General features: G+C 43.8%; 1 protein-coding gene across 4 annotated transcripts in view; it reads left to right on the top strand.

The window, feature by feature from the left end:
• Window positions 1–8,752: 8,752 nt before the first annotated feature.
• Window positions 8,753–18,351, top strand: part of ZNF536 (zinc finger protein 536) — a 344,640-nt gene continuing 335,041 nt past the window's right edge. For 2 of the 4 annotated variants that reach the window (XM_050979001.1, XM_030227630.2), the window contains exon 1: window positions 9,289–9,586. The gene's annotated coding sequence lies outside the window, so the exon portion shown is untranslated. Of the gene's footprint in view, window positions 8,869–9,288; window positions 9,587–10,229; window positions 10,340–18,351 lie in introns of those variants that run through there. The other 2 variants (XM_050979000.1, XM_030227631.2) reach the window with 2 other exon arrangements.

Here is an 18,351-nt window from a genome sequence, read left to right as displayed (position 1 = left end):
CATATTTTGATGCCTAAAAAGACATAACAAGTCCTATTCACACCTCTGTGCAATTTGCACAGTCTTTGAGCTTCACTGATTTTGCTTGGTGTATCATTCTGCTTTTGGGGATTTGCTTCTAGCTTAAATTACTGCGGAAACAGAAAAAAATCCAAAAATCCCCACAACCTACAGAGTTGTTAGAAATGCAGTTTGGCAGTGTGGGCTCAGAATCCCCCTGCAGAACACCTCTTTGGGCTGAGATTTACCCCATCTCAGCAGTGCCCCAGGCAGTGCTCCCTTGGCACGGCTCCAGAGGCGGGCAGCCCTGCTCCTCACCCACCTCTGCAGCTGTTAGCACATCTGTGGGGCTTCAGAGAGACAGGCCCTGGCTAAAGAGGTGTGAAACAACACGGCCATCCACCTTCCAGCCTTGGGATCCCCGAGGGCTCTTTCAGGGTCTAACTTGTACCTTGAAATGAGGCTCTCCAACAGCATCAGCTGATGCTTGAATCCAACATCAGGATGAAATGGGATGATAAGGAAAAAGAGCCCTTAATTTGCAAGGTTCCTGGAAAATAGGTAGGTTGTTTGAATTCTCTGGAGTTTCCATAGAATTCCTAGCATATTTGAAGATTTCAAGCCTTGCTTGCTTGTGTTTTATATTTCTAATTTTCTGGGCATAAGGATACCTGTCTTTGTCTCTATCCTTTTCACTGTCCACTATTTCTTTCATCCTTAAATTTTTAAGTTGGAAGTTTCCATCCTGTTCACTCTTTTTTTTTTTCTCCATGGGGTAAATAAATATATGTTGTTAGAAGGAGTGTAGAACACTCACTGGAGAGAACTGTCCTTTCTCAGCTCCTTAGGCAGAGTAAGTTTTCAACCATCTCAGACAATTCCTACATTTGGGTGTTACTTCCCAGTTGTTTCAGAGATGGTTTTCCTTCAAATGATGCTTCTAATTATGCAAAGATGCTTTCCACAAAATAAAAAAAGACTCACGTTTTTCCAAAGGAAAAACCCCTTTTGGGTTAAGTGAGAAAATTGAAAATAAATACCCATAGCCTTATAGCCCCTTGAGCTTAACAGAGAGGAAATTATAAAGGTCATAGTGTTGGTGTTCTTTGACATCACCTTTGCTGTTGTAGAACTTTGGTGGAAGTGCTTATCCTAACTATTCATTGTACTACTTTTTAGGAAACCAGTTTTCCATTTGGTTGAGAAATCCTTAAAATTGTGTTTAAAATAATGTAATCAAACCCAATTATACTGTTTGCCTCCCTCTGCTGGCTGTGCAGACAGTGTTAGTTGGCTTCTTGTGTGATCCTCTCATTCTGAGCCAGCAGGTTGATTATACCAGTCTTCATTTCAGGGTGGGTGAGCAGCTATATATAAATAGTATTATGGAAACAGGAAATTTTTAAAGATAGAAGTCTTTATTTTTGAGTCTTAAATTATTAGAAACGTGGGGTTTTTTTTTTATAGAGGGTCCCTCTAACCTCTCCTGAACTCATATTCTGGGCTGGTTTAGGTGGGGACAGGAGAGTCATGTGCAATTTCTTTGAAGAAAGGCCAGGTGCTGAGGTACAGCAACAATATTTTGGCAGGAAAATGGCAAATCAAATCCAACTGTCCAAGAGGGCTAGATATGAGCAGAGCTGAACAAATCTTTGTGTGTACACACATCATTCAGGTGCTTTGCATTACACAGAGAGCTCTCCACTTCATCAGTTTTCAGATGTTCTGCTCTGCACTGGTGTCACTCTGTATTGATGTATATTTTTCACATACATATCATAGCCAGCTCTGTCCTTTGTCCCACTCCCAGAGCCTCTGCAATTCTCCAGGGATGTTGCCTAAATCACTTTCAAGTGTCCAGTCTCCTGTGAGGATGTGAGATAGCCCTCTTTGTTTTATTAGCACTCACAGAAAGCAACCCTGAAAAAGAACCTACGGCATAATATGGTGGAGCCTCCCTAATGACAAAACCAGGAATATAATTTTCTCCTCCAGGAAATTGGTTTTCCTGTTCTTGGGCATCAGTTTAAGCAGAACGTTTTGGTCCTGTGTCTGTACCTGGACAGCCAGAGTGACCCTTTCAAGGGGCAGGTGCAGTGGTAGAGCTTGAGGATAGAACAAACAAAAAGAGAGGAGTCTCATTTTCATTAGAGCTGTTTAGGGGGAAATAACAACAACAACAACAACAACAAATAATGGAGATGCAAGTATTATTTGGAATCAAAGCAGCAACACCAAATTTCCATTCCAGCTTTTCTCTGGGTGTCTGCACCATGCCATGCTCTCCTGGGCTGTGCTGAGACCCTCAGATGCCCTGAGTGCAGCCCCTGCTCTCTCCACTGCCCAGGCACACCCCTGCCCCTCTGTGGGACCCTCTGCAGCTCCTCTCTGTGCCCAGCTGCCCTGGGCATGGCTGTGCTGGGCACAGGGACGATGGAGGGGAGCCTGGGCTGCCACAGCTTGAGCTGAATAGCTGGTGTTTGTGCTGAGGGTACACCAAACCACTGGGCATAAATCACATCTCTGCAGACAAAAGCAGCCTCGCCAGCTCATAGGAGCCCTGCAATTAATATTAGTTTAAAAAAGAGCCTGTTCTGTACCCCTGGGATGGTGTCCCTGGGTGTGGGTGTGAGCAGGAGGCAGGGGCCACGCTGGCTGTGTCACCAGGGTGTCTCAGGCCAGCTGTGGGTGAGCCCTGCCTTGCCCTCAGGCTCCCAGCCCTCTCCCAGCCTGGCAGTGTTTTCTGGCTGCCAAGACCACAGGGCACTGCTGCCAGGGACAGCCCTGGCACTGTGGGTGAGGGGAGACCCAACTTTGAGTCCACTTTACGTGGCACAGCCTCTTTGGGCAGGACCCCTGAGGGGACACACCTTCACTGCAACCACGGGGGAAAGCCTCACCAAAATGGCTTGTGGTCTGTTCAGATCCTCCCAAAATACCCCAGGCTTTCTTCAACCTCAGCCACCAGCCCAGTGCAGACCAGGCATTTCTGTGCAGACCCTGGCACCTGCTGAAGTGAGGCAATCCAGCTCAGGGACACCTTTGGTGTGTCCCCCCCAGGGCAGGACGTGCTCCCCACCTGGCAGCACAGAGCTCCCTGCCAGGTGAGAGATGCACCTCGCACACGGGCCAGGGTCAGGGGGTGAAGGGAAGAGATATCATGGCCTTAATTAGTGTCACACAGGACTTAAGGTGTGAAACCACGGCTTGAAAGGAAAGACACCAACATTTTCAGCACATCCTTGAAATGGAGCTCTTTCCATTAAATAAATCTGCGAGTTTGTTAAGCACAACAGCTTCAACAAGGTGGTGTCTGACAGTGGAGGAGGTTCTGAGAGGGCAGCTGTGAGCCAGGATGGAGGCACAGGGGACTGAAAGGGAGAACTGGGATGGGACAGGATGTGTCAAAGCAGCATGTTGGGAGCACTGGAGTTCATCAAAAAGGGAAAGTGGCCAAGTGCTGACATGAGCACAAAGTTATAATCATTAGATGTCTAGGGTTTGCTGTGCTCTTTGGGACCAGGGTGGAAAGGAAAGGGAAAAGTTTAAGGAAACTGTTGAAAAGTGGGATATTGGTTGGAATAGTTGATTTAGAAGAAATGCTTACCCAAAAAAATATTCCAGAGTCTTACCTCAAAGATAAGATCTCACTGTGTGTTTTAAATAGCTCCTGAAGAGCTCTGACAGACTGAGAACAGGCTCAATGTGAAATTGCTACAAGAGCTAAGTCAGTGGTAATGCACTTTAAGTTGAAGTTCAGCTATTCTTTTGGATATTTTTCCCAGCACTTTCTCCTCTTGATCAACCATAATTCCTGGTGATTACAGATGGAGAAGGAGACCTGCTATACCAATTCCACATAAATTTAAATGTTAAAGTTTAAATCCTGGAGCAACAGTTGTCTCCTGATCTTCTACATTGTGCTGGTACTGAGACTTACTGCAGCTTTCACTCTTGCTCTCTCGGAGGGTGTGGGAGCCCCTGTTGTGCTGAATGGAAGATGGGCACAGAAGTATGTCCTGCATGGGTTTATAAATGCTGTGCCTTTATTCTGGAAGCAGAATTTGCTCGATTCCACTAGGTGGATCTATTGAGAACATTGTTCAATCTTTATGTAAAAAGTGTCTTTCACTTAAGGGAGAAAAAAAAATTTTTTTTCTTTATTACTGCTTTACTCAGCTCCTTATGTTCTAAAAAAACCACAAAGGTGGCCACTTTTGTCCACAGAAAGCCCTAAAGCCATGTATCAGTGTCAGTCCATAATACCTTGAAGGACTCTTTCTCTTCATTGCAGCTTTATTTTGCAAAGGAAAAGAGTCAGTGCTGTGAGAGGGAGATACACCTCCACAGTGACCTGGCTTTGGATGCTGCTTCCATTGCATTTCTTCCTGATGCCCATTTGGTACTCTCATTTGGATTCTTTCCTGGTGACTGCGATTTGATGGATATTTGCAATGACTTTATCCCAAAAAGTGGCCAACATAGGCTGCCCACCTTTGTATCTGCTTTTAGTGACCCATGCAAGTTGTATGTGATGTCAGGCTCAATGATAGTTGACTGCTATATTGAGGAGGTGGATTTATCTGCTAAAAATGCCCAACTCTTTACAGATTCTGATTATCTTGACCCTGTGATTATGGTGAGTGCAACCTTGGTTGGTCAAATCTATAAAGAGATATTTATTTTGGTCATGGCCCCTGGGAAATAGACAGCTTGCTCTCAAATGGGCTCTGCCTCTACTCTCTTTTGGAAGCTGGGACCTCAGAGTCCTTTTACCAGGAAGCTTTCCTAGAATCTGTGCCACTGGGAAAACCTCCATCCACCTTGTCAGTTTGCTGGGGTTGTGCCCAGGAAACCCCCATGTTTGTAACAGGAATTTTGAAAGGCTGTTGCCTTTTTTTCCTGTGAGAGTGTTTTATTTATGTCTTCTTGAACCATGCTTCAGCAACTTCCTTGCTGGCTGACTTGTGTTTTCCCTGGCTCAGACTGCCATGTAGATCACACCACCTGTTCCAGAGTTTGCTGAAACATTTAGTGCAAGTTTTCTGAAATCCCTTATTTCAAGTCCCTGCTATTGGATGATTTCTTTTATGTGCCTTTCCTTATCAATATTAAAGACCTGATGTTCTGCTCTTCCTTGGAGAAGAGACCCCCTCCTAAAGGCATTAAGCTTTCAATGGGCTTCTTCAGCTTTTGTTGAAAGAATGCCCAGTTGCTTATCACTTGTCTTTAGGAAGAAAATGCTGATCACACTTTTTATGAACAAAGGCAGGATTATTCCATGGTCCTTCCTTATAAAGCAAACAACTTATAAATATTTAAATATATAAAGCTAATGTTTCTCCCCCACCCATCATGTAATTTACTGTATGACTAGTTGTCTTTTGCTACTTTCCTGTGTAAAGCTTCATAAAATACTCCTCCTACCTGGACTATTGTTGGACTCATCCAACTTGAGGAGATTTGAGGTACTCTCTGCTGTTATTTACATCTGTCTGAAATGAGATCTTCCAGAAGACTGTCATTACACAAAGGTAGAAATCATGATGAAAGGTGATGTTGCCTAGCTGAGGAACTATGCTTTCATTTCTCTCTTCCTACCTTTTAAAGCTTGACATGTCTGCTTTTCCTCCCTGAGAAGGTGCCCACTGTGCTCTAAGGCAGTGCAAGAGCCTTGCAGAGTAAGGCACACAATGTACATCTCCTCTGAGCTTTCCCTCTGTCCTCTGTATACTGAGTTTTTACCTTGTTTTGGAGAGGCAGAGTATTCCTGCCCACTCGTAGAGGAGGCACAGAAAGGGGTACAACCAACCAAATAAGTTGGAGAAGCAGCTAAGGACAATTGAGAGCACCAAGGCTTTGAAGATAACTGGATTCAATAAAAGAAAAAGGAAATAGGACTGAAGAGAAAGGAGCAGTACTGAAAAATGGGGAGAAATAGGAAGGAATACTGGGGGTAACTACAGAAGTGCTGATGGTACCTGAGAATACTCTGAATTCTGAGAGATGTTGGAGCAAACTCTCCCCAAGCTCAAATCTGAGATTTTTCTGAATCCCAGCTAACCAGTATTCATTGCTTAGGTGCTGGAGCTTGTCACTGTGTCAATAAAATGAGGAGGTCTCTTGTTTTTGGGATGCAGTGAGCTCATGGATCTACAATATCTCTTCATGGTCCACTTTGGGCCATCCCAGCCCAAATAATCATGTCTATGAGGTGCTGGGGAAAACAATTAAACAATTTTGATCAGCTTTGTTAACAGAATCCTCCCTTGACAGCACCTCTGCCTGAAAGTAGTAGCCCTGCTCATCAAGATTTTGAGAAGAGTTTGACATTTTCTTCCTTCAACTCTAAGTTTGACATTTTAGAGTTGAGTTGGAGGATCATCTGGACCATCCAACTGACTAAAAGAAAAAAAAAAGAAAAAAAAAAGAAGGAAAAAAAAAGTAAATTTGATTGGTGATTCACCAGGGCTGGACCACTCCTGTACCCTCATTTTAGTAAGGGTTTAATACCTAATCCCACCTTCCTTAGAGATGGTTCTTAATCTTTGTCCACTTGAAAGTTTTTGGAGGGAAATTATTTTTCCTTCCAGAACAGAAAGAAAAGGAGAAATATTTTAATTTCTGCAAAGATCAGAGTCAAAGCCCTCATGTTCATGCTTGTTTTCACTCAAATTGTTGTTTCTAAATGAGCATCATGCACTTACTCCAGAGGAACAGGAAATCCCAGTTAGATGTCTCAAGCTCCTCTGCTGTCAGTTGCTGTTTCACCTATCTCTAGTCAATATTCTTATCTTTGTCTCAGGAAAAAGAACCATGGGGTTTTCCTGAGTTCTCATTCTTCTGTAACTCTTTGTGCAGTGCCCTGAAATCTCCTGTCTGTTGCTGATTCCAGGTACTTGATTTGGCCCCTGCCTCTGAAATGCCATCCCCTCCTATGGTGGTTTGTTTAATGTAGCCCCAGGTCACAGAAATCCAAAGGTGAAATCTGATATTTTTTAAAAAAGGTATAGCTCACTCTTTTATGAGACTGCTAATAATGTTCAGCCTTGACAGGGTTAAAAGGCAACATCCATTTCCCCATTATCTTGTTTAAAAAGTGCCTTTTTTAAAGTCCATATGGCGACTTCCTTTCGACCTGCTTTCCCATCCTCGTCTCTTTGTCAGGGCTGTCACTTATAAAGAATCACTTGACTTACAATAACAAGTTCAAAAGAAGACAGAATATAATCAGTTGATCCACGAAGAATTGAAATAAAGAACACCCCCACTGCTCCAGTTATCATTCCCATAGAGATAGTGATATTATTGATGTGATTGCTATGCTAATTTCTATAGAAAAAACTTGTATTTTGGAATTTGTTCAAAGAGAATTTCAGACACATCAAATTGGAAAATGCAGAGTGAATTCCTAAACTTTTTCGTATAGGCATGGGAATCTTTTTTTTATTTTTTTTTTTTTTAACGTTGAATAGCTCTGAACAACTATTTATAAACTTCACTTCAAATACCAATTGGAAAAATGTTGCTAATTTTTCAGTTATTATAGAAAGTTAATTCACTGTAGTTCTATTAAAAAAAGTCCTATTGTACCTTTAGGGTTATTAATATCGCCCCCTTAACCTGCAGAATTGGGATTGGACCACAGACTCCAGAAACAGAGGCTAGGGATCTAGGGATTATAAAAGATGGGCACATTTAAGTCCAGTGTTTAGGAAGAGCTAATTAATCTATACCCCTTCCTCTGCAATTCCATAGTCCCTCTGGGAATTGCCACAAACATAAACTTTTTTTTTTTCTCATGGATTCCTATTTTAACTAGAAGGTTTCAGCTTGTGATGTTATGCTTTTTATGTAGTAAACTGATTTAAAATGTATGCCAGTCATCTTCAGGGAACTCATTTCAGTCAAGATGAAACTAGTCTTACCTGAATCAATGTTTTAAGTGTCCCTGTGGCTCGGCATTTTGAATAATCAATCTGTCTCCATCGCTTCTTAATCATGCGCATCACAGTCTTTTTTATTTGTCAACCCTTTCGGATCCTGGCTTTTTGTTATTAACATGCCCCTAATGTCACATGCAAGCCTTTTCTTTAAAACAAGCTGCTCATTGGTGTATTTTGATACTTTTTATTATTACTAAATCTTTTTTCCCATAATTACACCACAATCATTATATAATCCCATAACAAAGAGTCTATTGAGGCACCATGCTTTTGTCAACTATGGGACACAGAATCCATAATTGCATTATTCAGCTTCTCCCCCCCCCTTCTGCTTTGTAGAAACACAACCTATTTCACCAGTCACATTTGCACCTTGTTTGCTTGGTTATATATTATTTACTAAATCGTTGCCCTGCGGATAAACCGTGTAAAGTTGCTTTAAAAAAGTTATTTGTTTGATAATTAAGTCCTGAAAACCCATCGTTTAATGATTATTCCGAACCCATAAGGCAGAGAACCTCCATGACGTTTTTCTCTAAGTTTAATTACCGTATGCTAATTTCCTTGCCTACTACGTGATTAATTAAAATCATATTTTCATAATCATTTGGCACTAGTATTGTTTTAGAATTATCATGATCCCCTAAATAGTGTATGTAAATAAAGTCGGCTCTAATGGAAAGAATCAAAATGCAACGCTGAGGACCTTTATGTGTTTGTATGCATGCGATTGGCAACATAACTGGCTTATTTACATTAAATACGCCACAAGGTTACAGTGCAGATCAACGTCACTTTATCGCTGATTACTTCTCTTAAACGCCGGAGCGGTGACTGATGCTCCGGTCCCCCTGTCCGCCAAGGTTTCCCCGGGAGTTTTTTTTTTTTAGGAGAAACAGACTTTGCATAGTTTCGGGAGCAGGTAAGAAGGGCGCTTTGTGGAGCCCGGCGCTGCCCCCGGGGGCTCGGCGGGGTTCGCGGGGCGCGGGCAGGGGCGGCGGGGCGCGGGCGCGGGGGCTGCGCGGGCGCGGGGGCTGCGCGGGGCGCGGGCAGCGGCGCTGGCCGGGGGGCTGCGGAGCGGCGCGGGCTCCTCGGGGTGTTTACACGCGCTCAAGGTCACGACCAAGCTGCGCCGTGTTAAATGGTTTCTTAGTTGCTAGACAGGGAGAAAAAATGGACGATCACAGACCATTCTTTGTAGATTATTATATCAAGGGTTCAGCTTTTGGCTCATCAAAGCTAAATGCCGCAAGACCTATCTAGTTGCTGTGAATTATGCCAAGACGACAATGGAGTGCTTTTTTAATGGTACAATGCATTTCACCTACCAGATAGGGGGAGTCCACGCTGAGAGATGGGGATGTCTTGTGATGTTGGGTGATCAGTATCAATGAAGGGGGTTATTCTGAAAAGAGACAGATTAAAATAAAGCGCTCTTTGCTCGGGATGTGCTGGAAGCAGTTGGGAGGGCTACCCGGAGCGGGCGGCCGCGGCAGCCCCGCGCCGCACTTTTCCCCCTCCGCACAAGAAAATGATCAAGTCAATCATGTGGACATGCTTCATTATTCATTGAACACAATCTTTTACAACGCTCCGTTTACGTGCGGGAGTTTCTTCTACGCTTTGCTTTAAATTTTAAGGTAAGAAAGACAAAGGTAAAAAGGGGGTTTTTGAGGATCCGGGAGGCTCCCGTGAGCCATCAAAGAGGCTCCAAAGTCAGTCCGGAGTATGTTTTTGTTTTTTATTTCTTTTTAATCATGGCAATGGGGCCTGCGTTTTCCACCGTGATTAAAAAAATACAGTATAATTAAATATCCATAGCAGTGACGTTTGCAAGCAGGGCTGTCAGGGGAAAAGCAGAAAATAATGAAAGGAGCGGAGAAGCCATTGAATGGCGCTATAGAACTTAGCCTGAAGAAAACCCTACGTTTTTCCTCTTTCTCTCTCGTTTCTTTTAAAACCGTTACTTTACAAAAAAGGAGCGGGCGGGCGAGGCGAGGGGAGGCGAGTGCCGGCGGCGGCCGCGGCGCTGCCCGGGGGCAGCCCGCCGCCGGCCCCAGCCCGCACCGACCCTGCCCTTAACTTGCCCAGAAACTTTTTGTTTTAAAGGGTTGCTGCGGAGCAAACTTTGCTGAAGTGACTTTAAACGCGGGCCCCCCCCTTTCCTCCCTCCCTCCCCCGTTAGGATCCCGGCTAATCGTGGTGTAATTTGTAAACTCCCCCCCTCTTTTTTTTTTTTTTTTTTTTTTTTTTTTAATCAAAGTTAGCTGATGCATACCATGTGTCAAACTTGTGAGATTCAAGTGCCTAAGAGACCTGCCATTTTGTGCTCTAATCGACCTCTTATGAATAGGAGCCGTGCATAATGCTGCGAGGAGCGTTGTGACATTCAAGTAGGCACTAAATGTCAGGCCAGGTCTCAGCCCTTTCGGGGGGAGCGGAGCGCGCCCGGCGGCGCCGCGGGGAGCGGGGAGGCACCTGCCAGCCCGCCGCCGGGGCTTTTGTCAGCGCCCGGAGAAAGTAACAGGTTAAGGAGGAAACTTAAATGGCAATCCCCGGCGGGGAGGGGGGAGCATCACCTTCCCGGCGGCGCGCCGTGCGCGGAGGGCCGCGGGGGCGCCGCTGCTGCGCGGGGCAGCGGCCTCGCTCTCCGGCTGCGCGGGGGCTGCGCGGGGCTGCGCGGCCGGGAGGGTGCGGGGGGGCACCGGGCCGGCGGCGGGATTAGCGGGAGGGGGAGAGGAAGGAGAGATTCTTTGATGCTGTGTAGGAAAGAATCCAGATTTTAATGCGCCCATCTGTTGCAGTTTTGCAAATAATTAATATATATGTGTGTATGTGTGTGTGTGTGTGAGAGAGAGAGAGAGGGGTTGGGGGAGCGCTGCCGCCTGTGAACTTCAACGCGAAATAAAAGGTCGCGAAGATTTATGCTGTTTATCGGAGGGTCCGCGGCTCCCGCGGGGCGGCTCGCACGGGCTCCATCCGAAAAGTTAGTTGCCGGCGTGCCCCGGCGCGGCGGCGGGGCCGGGGGCGCGGTGCGGCCGCGGGTGCCGGCGCCCGGGGCGGGCGCGGCGGGGAGGGCTCCGGCCGCCGCCTGCCTGCGCGGCGGGCATTGTTTCGGGGTGCGTGCGGCGGATGTGGCCGCGGCTGATACAGTGTCGAGGCGGGGACGTGATTTGTCAGATCCCTCCGTTCGCACTTGAGCCGCCGCCGGGCCGGGCGGGTGCGGGTGCGGGGCGCGGTGCGGGGCGCGGCGCTCCGCGGGCGCGGGGCAGGGGCGGGCGCGGGGCGCGGCTGCCCGGCCGCCCGCGGCGGGAGCGCTCTGCGGGGCTGTGCATTCCCTCGCCGCCCCCCGCCCCCCCGTGCAGTTTAAAATAAATCCAACAGGGGCCGTGTTTGCTGAGCTGATGTGCCCGGCTGATACAGATAGCGGCGGCGAGCCGCCCGCTTCTGTGGAAAAAGACTATTTTAAGTGTCATAATTAAGTTTAGAAGCCTTGTTTGGGCTCATTCACTGCTCGAAATAAAAAGGACTGGCTGCTTTTAGACCCTTTCTGAAGGGGTTGGCTAAGCGCCTCTGCACGTTCCCTTGGAGAAGAATGTTTTCTTTTCTAGTTTAATATTAGAAACTATATTTTTACTTGTTTAAACCGGATTTGATTTTTTGGAGATTTTTTTTCCTCTTCCCCCCCGCCCCCCCATCGCTCAAATCTTTGTTCATTGTTCATTGACTGTGGAAGGCTGCTTAAATGTACGGAGAGAGGGGGGAGGCCCCCTCGGTGGTTTGATGTTGAAATAGTAAACCTGAATGAGGAGGGTGGCTGGAAAAGTGGACATTGCAGCTTTAATTAACTTCAAGATGCTTCAGCGAGGACCAGAGCGTAGTAGTGACGTTGCCTCATAAATCTGTCCAGTACAGTGCGTTGCATTGAACTATTACAGTATCACCATCATATTGAATATTCACTACCTATCCGGGAGCAGATTTGCATAATTGGATCTTTTTTAAATGAAACTTGTTTGCAAAAACCCAAACAAAACCAAAAAAACAAAAGCCCAAGTGAAAACCGCGGCGATCTGCATGGTTATAAAGGGTTCAAACATATCCGAAAAGTAAGTGACCTGCATAAGTACATCAATAGGTTAAGTGCAAATAAGATGAGAAGTGCTTCTGAAAGCTGTACATTCCCTATGTGGTCTCTTGGGTTGTTTCTCAATAGCGAGATTTTTTTGTAGCCTCAGGGATTTTAGGTTTTCTGTCTGCTTTCATAACTTTTTCCCTCACAGTTGTTATACAAGGTGATGCTTGTGTACCATGCCTGTGTACCTGTAGTGATGTTTTTAAAGGAAATAGATGAACAGTTTGTAATTTGTGCTGTTTGACTCGTATGATTATGGCTACTGTGGAAGGGAAATGTGTATTGCAGTTATATTTCTGGTAATCGAATAGATCATCACTAAATATGTCAGAATATTCAAAGATTGTTTGTGTATGTGTTTGTGTATGCTTAAAAATCGACTAAGTTACCTAAGCTGCTACTTTTTAAATCAGAGAGGCAACCAGCTTTTTAATGTGTATGTACCCCCCCCCATTTGATGGAGGATGAAGATGACTGAAGTAATTACAAATACCAGCAATTTTTAGAGTGAATTTATAGCTTCTGTGTAAACCCCATCCCCTCCTAACCGAGTGGCTGGCTTGCACTATTGCAGTTGTGGATCGGGCAGGTTTAGAAGTATTTTGTGAAATCAGACGCTGGTGTTTCGGATGCTGCGAGGGAAAGTTGTGGAGGGAAGGCAGCTGGGAGCTGGAAGTTGCCTGGCGGGGAAGGGGAGCAGCCATCGGTGGGGCGAGCCGGGCAGAAGCGCAAAGTCTGCGTGCAGCCCCGGCCCTGCCCCGGCTCTCCCCCCTCGCCGAAGGCTGCTTTAGTTATGATGTCATTCTGATAGTGGAGAGCAAATGTCTCCTGATTCTACCATTAAACGCCTGGCTGATTTGCCTGATAATGATAGCATTGACGTCCTGCTCCTTGACAAATGCAAGCCCTACGAGCCCTATGAATTAACTTTTTTCCCATAGCTGGGAGCCAGCTAGCTTTACGACTCATGAATGTAGCAGCTCGTTGACAGATTACTTTGAACCTCCTCAATTCTGCAACAAACCCCCTACTCTAAACACCACTTCTGTTAGGCTGCTAGCAGACCCCTGGACAGTTTGGGCCTGATTTGCAGGGCTGCTGAGCATTCATCACTTCCACTGACTTCAGATGGAGTTGAGGGTGCTCAGCAGCTTTGAAAATCAGGCCCCGTGTTCAGTCAACAGATGATGCATTTTTTTGGCTTGTTTGGCTTTTTTTTTTTTTTTTTTTGTTTTTTTTTGTTATTGTTTTTAAAGTTAGACAGTTAAAGAGGGCTCTATGATTTCTAGTCATTATAAAAATATTTGTAAATAGCTTGAGTTGTTTGTCCTAGTCTGGTCTGTTTTACCCTTTCTGTTATCCTTTTCTTAAAATTTTATTTTCAATTAATCTTCTAGTGGATGTGCTGTTAATCTTCATAAGAAAAGGATCATAAATGAGTTGTTTAAAGTTTTCAGAATGTTGTAGAAGAAAAATGTTTCCAGTTTGGTACCAAGTGCTGAGAGATTCGATTGCTGTTTCAGAACGTGCACTAGAAGAGAGTCTCGGTACAGTTGCTAAACCCTGCGACTGGGTGCACTTTCTCATGTCTGCTCTGCCTTCAGATTTTGCTCCTGACTCTGAATTTCTATCCCTGCAGGTAAATGAGATTTAATATGATGGGGTTTTTAAAGTGCCAGTGACTTAAACTTTGTTTTCATGTTCTGTTTCAATGATGACAATTAACAACTGCAGATGTAAGAAAGGTCAGCTCTCTGTTACTTTTGCAGGGAATGAACATGAAGTATTTGCAGGCTAAGGCTGTGTTTTGCAAATGATTTCCTGAAGATACAAGTTGCTGTGATGGAAACACTGTATTAAAACTCTTTTGATAAATTGACTATGTCTTTATCAATGGAAAAGAAGGAAAAAGAATCGCTTTACGGGCTTTGTGACTTCTGAACATATTTAAGCTCTAATACTCAGCAAGTTGTCTGGCACTGTCTTCACTGTAGACTTTTATATAATGAAGAGGCTGATTGTCATATTTTTGTCCATGCCAGAGGCCAATAACCCAACCCATTCATTATCAGAAGAGAGTAGCCTGTAAGTTGCAACATCAGTACCACTGTTTTGCTTGAAGCAATGAAGACAGTGCTGAGATCAGAAATTGTGATCTTCAGTACAGAAAGCTGACACATTAGGTTGTTTACCCACCATGGAGCCTTAGGTGACCAAAGAGATTTGCTTTAGAACAGATGTAGAAAATCCACTAGTCCATTAAAATGGGCTGTGCTTATTCCCTGGGAAGCACAAGTTTCATCAAGTGTAGGGAAATCAGTAAGAAGTAATTTTTCCAAATGTTGATTTTTGCTTAAAGTTGACTTTGAATTGCACAGGTGTTTTTAGAGTGCCTTGACAGCAAAAAAAAAAAAAAAAAAAAAAAAAAAAAAAAAGACACGATTTATATGAATTTTATGAAAATGGGAACTAAAGCCATAGATTTATTTTGATATTTTATGTTTGAGTGTGTGGACAAAAAAAGAATTTTAATCTTCTTATTTAGTGTACTTTAATAAGATTGTAAGCAAATCGAAATTTTAATCTCTGAATTTCTTTTAGCTACCTGAAGAGATGTGTATTGGCTCTTCAAAATGCTGAAAACAGTATGATTTTGAAAAACTATTTTTCTGTCCTCCCTTTCATACCTTGCATTTCCCTGAGTTGCAAGCAATTTGGATTCAGGGAAAGACAACAGAGATGAAAAAATAGAATACATACACTTTCTTTTATAGAAACATGAATAAACTTATTTCTGGCAACTGTAGATGGAAATCTGAATTTCTCTAGTGAAGAAACCCCAGGCACAGATATTTGTGGAAGAGGAAAAAAAAAAAAAGGATGAGCTACTGAAAGCAAATATGTAAAAGTAAAATAATTCTGATGCTTAAGTGGCTGATCTCAGGGTTATTGTACAGCTGTGCGGTTCTGACTTCCAGTTGTGTGGCCAAATGTGGAGTATGAACTTTGTGGGACCAAGGCACTGATCAGGATCTGCCCTTGGCGAGAGACAAGAGGGAATTGCAGTGATCCGATGGATGTGTGACGGGAAATGACCGGGGGGCCTCTGCCCAAATCAGAGCGGATCACCGAGACTGCTGAGACATTCCCGCTCATTTGGGCAGGTTAAGCAGCGGAGCCAAGCACTGAGGGAGAGATTTGAAGCATCTTTTCAGGGGCAGCAGAGATCCAGATCAGGAAAGAGGCAGGGGAGTAGGGCAGTGAAGGAGGATTTGGGTTGCCTCTGCCCAACTGCACCAAAGCTGTCACTAAATATGCTCCCAGGGGTAGGATTCTCCCAGTATTCTGAATTTGGCACCTTTCCCTTAAATTTAAATTTTCTCTAATTTTCAGGTGCATCTTACTAAATAACCAGATGCATCAAAAAGGCAAAAGAATTATAGAGGAGTAATTATAATTAGCCTAGTTGTCTGTGTTTTTTAAAAATTGTAAGACGGGTCCTTGAAAGTATTTTGAAGTCACTGTTTTTTACAGTTCTTAATCTAAATACTCCATGTGAGATTGTTTTCTAAAGAGATGGGTTCACTGGGTCAAGTTGAACTATATTAAAGACAAACAATTTTGTTATAATCTGACTGTCTTTTAAACACAGATGAGGAAAACAGAACTAAAATAGCCACAGGAGCCTCAATATCTGATCTTTCCTCCATTGTGCATTGCAGTATTTGAGGCTCACATAACCAAAAGCAGAATTAGGAAATTCCTTACAAGTGTTTGCCACGTTATGAAAAAAGCAGCGCAGCCGATGCTGGTAGGACATTAGCAGACAGATCTGCAGGTAGCAGTGCCTGAAAATAATGGTGATGGCTTCATTCCCATGGCATGGGACAAGCAACAGAGCTCCTTTGGACCAGCAGCTGGTTTTGCTTGCTTTAGTGTTGAACTGTCCAGCTGTAGGAATCTCGGGCTCCAGAGGGAGCGAGTGCCTGCCAGGAGGGTGGGAGCTGGTGAGGATTAGGCAGGGCTTATCCCAGGTGGGTACCACAGTGCCAGGGAAAGGCTGCTTGGGAAAATTTGGCCCTGTCTCAGTTTAGTGAAGAGGACAAGCCAGAAAGGGGTAGAAAAAGGAGAGTATGAGCTGACTTTCACTCTCAAGGGGGGTGCAGGTGAGGTTGGTGGCAGGGGCCACTATGGGACCACCTGTGGCCACTACTCTGCCTTGGCACAGCCTGGGATGTCCTGGGGAGTGTTCCTTGCCATCATCCTTAGGAGGGTCAGGGTGCTGTGGTGCAAAGGGGTACATGGCTGTCCTCATTCTTCCCCTTCTGATAAGCTTGTTTCAGCCTTTATGTGAATTTTGATATAGTTTCTTTACATTGCCTTTTTTTTTTTTTTTTTTTTGGCAACACGTGCTGTTAAAAACTTTTCCTACTTTTTTATGCCTTTGGGATATTCTGCCACAGTCTCCAGTCTCTGCGGTTCTTTGAGAGGAGGATGGGGACCCTGTTGAGCTCATCAATGCTACAAAGGAGTTGCTGTCAAGTACCACAGTCTACTTGGTCACAACAGGGCTATGTGTTGTGCTTCTTTCATAGTCTTGGCCCCTGCTGATCTGGGAATTAGCCCTGGTAACCCATACCCATGTCATAGCACTGTGTTAGGTTGCCAGCCTGGCATTAAATTTATTTTTCTAGATGATGGCATAAAAAGTTGTTTTATTTCACTCTCATAAGCTGGCCTCCATAGATTGTGCAAGCATCATTACCATCAATCTCATCACTGGAATACCAGTGGTAGATACAGATAGATGTAGATGGGTCTCTAATCAAAAATTTGGAGCAACGGGGTAAATAGGAAATTCAGGTAGAATAACTCCATGCTAAGTACATATGGAGTGAATTATCAGCAAGGGAAGGATAAATGAAATCAAGGGAAGCCTAGGTTTGTTTCTTGAGAAAGAGCATGTGAGACCTTGCATGAAGAAAGCAAAGAGGTGTAAAGCCAGGTTTCTATTAACAAATGCTAACGTGGTGAGCTGGATGTTCATCTTCTAACATTTCTTTTGATAGCTCAGTATGGATGAGCTACATTTAATTTTCATGTGTGTTTCCTAACACTTGTTCCCTAGGTCTTGTTTCTTCAGGGGTCCACTGAAGTCTTACAACATAGGATGGTGCAGCATTTCAGTTTTGGAAACAGTTTTACTCAAGGGAGTTACATGACAGAGAAGGGTTGATCAAGTGAATTAGGGAGAAACCTTTTCTTCTCTGGCATTAGTTTGTAATTGACAGAAGTAGAAACTGCCTTCTACTCTAGTGGCCAAGGATTTTTGATAGGTGTGTGCCCTAGTTCAATCATATCAAAATACGATATGATATCATATTTTGAAAAAAAACCACTCACATATACATGTTTTCATTTATTTATTTATTTTAAAAATACTTTTATCTCTCCAAGGTTTGCATGAACACTGTTATGAGTTCCAGTCTATGCTGGGACTTTTGAGGTTATTGAATGTTGAGGGTTGACTCAATGTTGGAAAGCAGCACTAGTTTTGAAATTGCTGCTTTAAGTCACTTTTACCTTCATTTTGTTGGAATGTATCCTGCATTTTCAGGAAAATTATGAATCTCTCTTCTCACAGAAAAGTGCATAAAGTTTAGCAAAATTTTACTTGATTTTGATGTGATTTCTAGGATCCAATTTTGCTTTTGCTATTTCAGTCTGGTTATGACTGAGTCAGTGGATAAAACTTCCTTTCCTTACCTGGTGAAATGCACGTGATTCTTAATTTCACTGTAAGTACAATGTGCAGCTGCACTGTTTCCTGATCAAACTTTTTCTCCTTTCATCATCTCAAGTACAAAAATGAATCCAACTTTTTGAGTTAGAAAAAAAAAGTTAAGATTATAGGGAACCCAAAACTGAATTGTGCAATAAAATGAGTATATATTACCTTCTTAAAGTAACTGGTCTTCATTGATTCACTGAGATATTGCCATGGGAGTATCATTCATCCTAGGGCTAATAAAATAACTAGTAGAAGTTAACCCAGTATCATTATTAGTACCATAATACAGACTGAACCACCTCCACTGCTCTAACTACTCCCTCCTTTGGATTTTACCATAAAATGCCTCTTAAAATAGCTCAGCTATTTTGAAATATTCTTTACTGTTTTAAAGATCAAACATTCAAGCATCTTTCCTTTTTTTTTGCTTGAACACACAAAGCTATATGCCTGTGCCTGCATAAATGGACATGCTATGA

Source organism: Serinus canaria, chromosome 11, assembly GCF_022539315.1.
Source record: "Serinus canaria isolate serCan28SL12 chromosome 11, serCan2020, whole genome shotgun sequence".
NCBI lineage: Eukaryota > Metazoa > Chordata > Aves > Passeriformes > Fringillidae > Serinus > Serinus canaria.
Note: the sequence above shows the minus strand (reverse complement) of the source record. Positions and strands in the feature narration are given on the sequence as shown.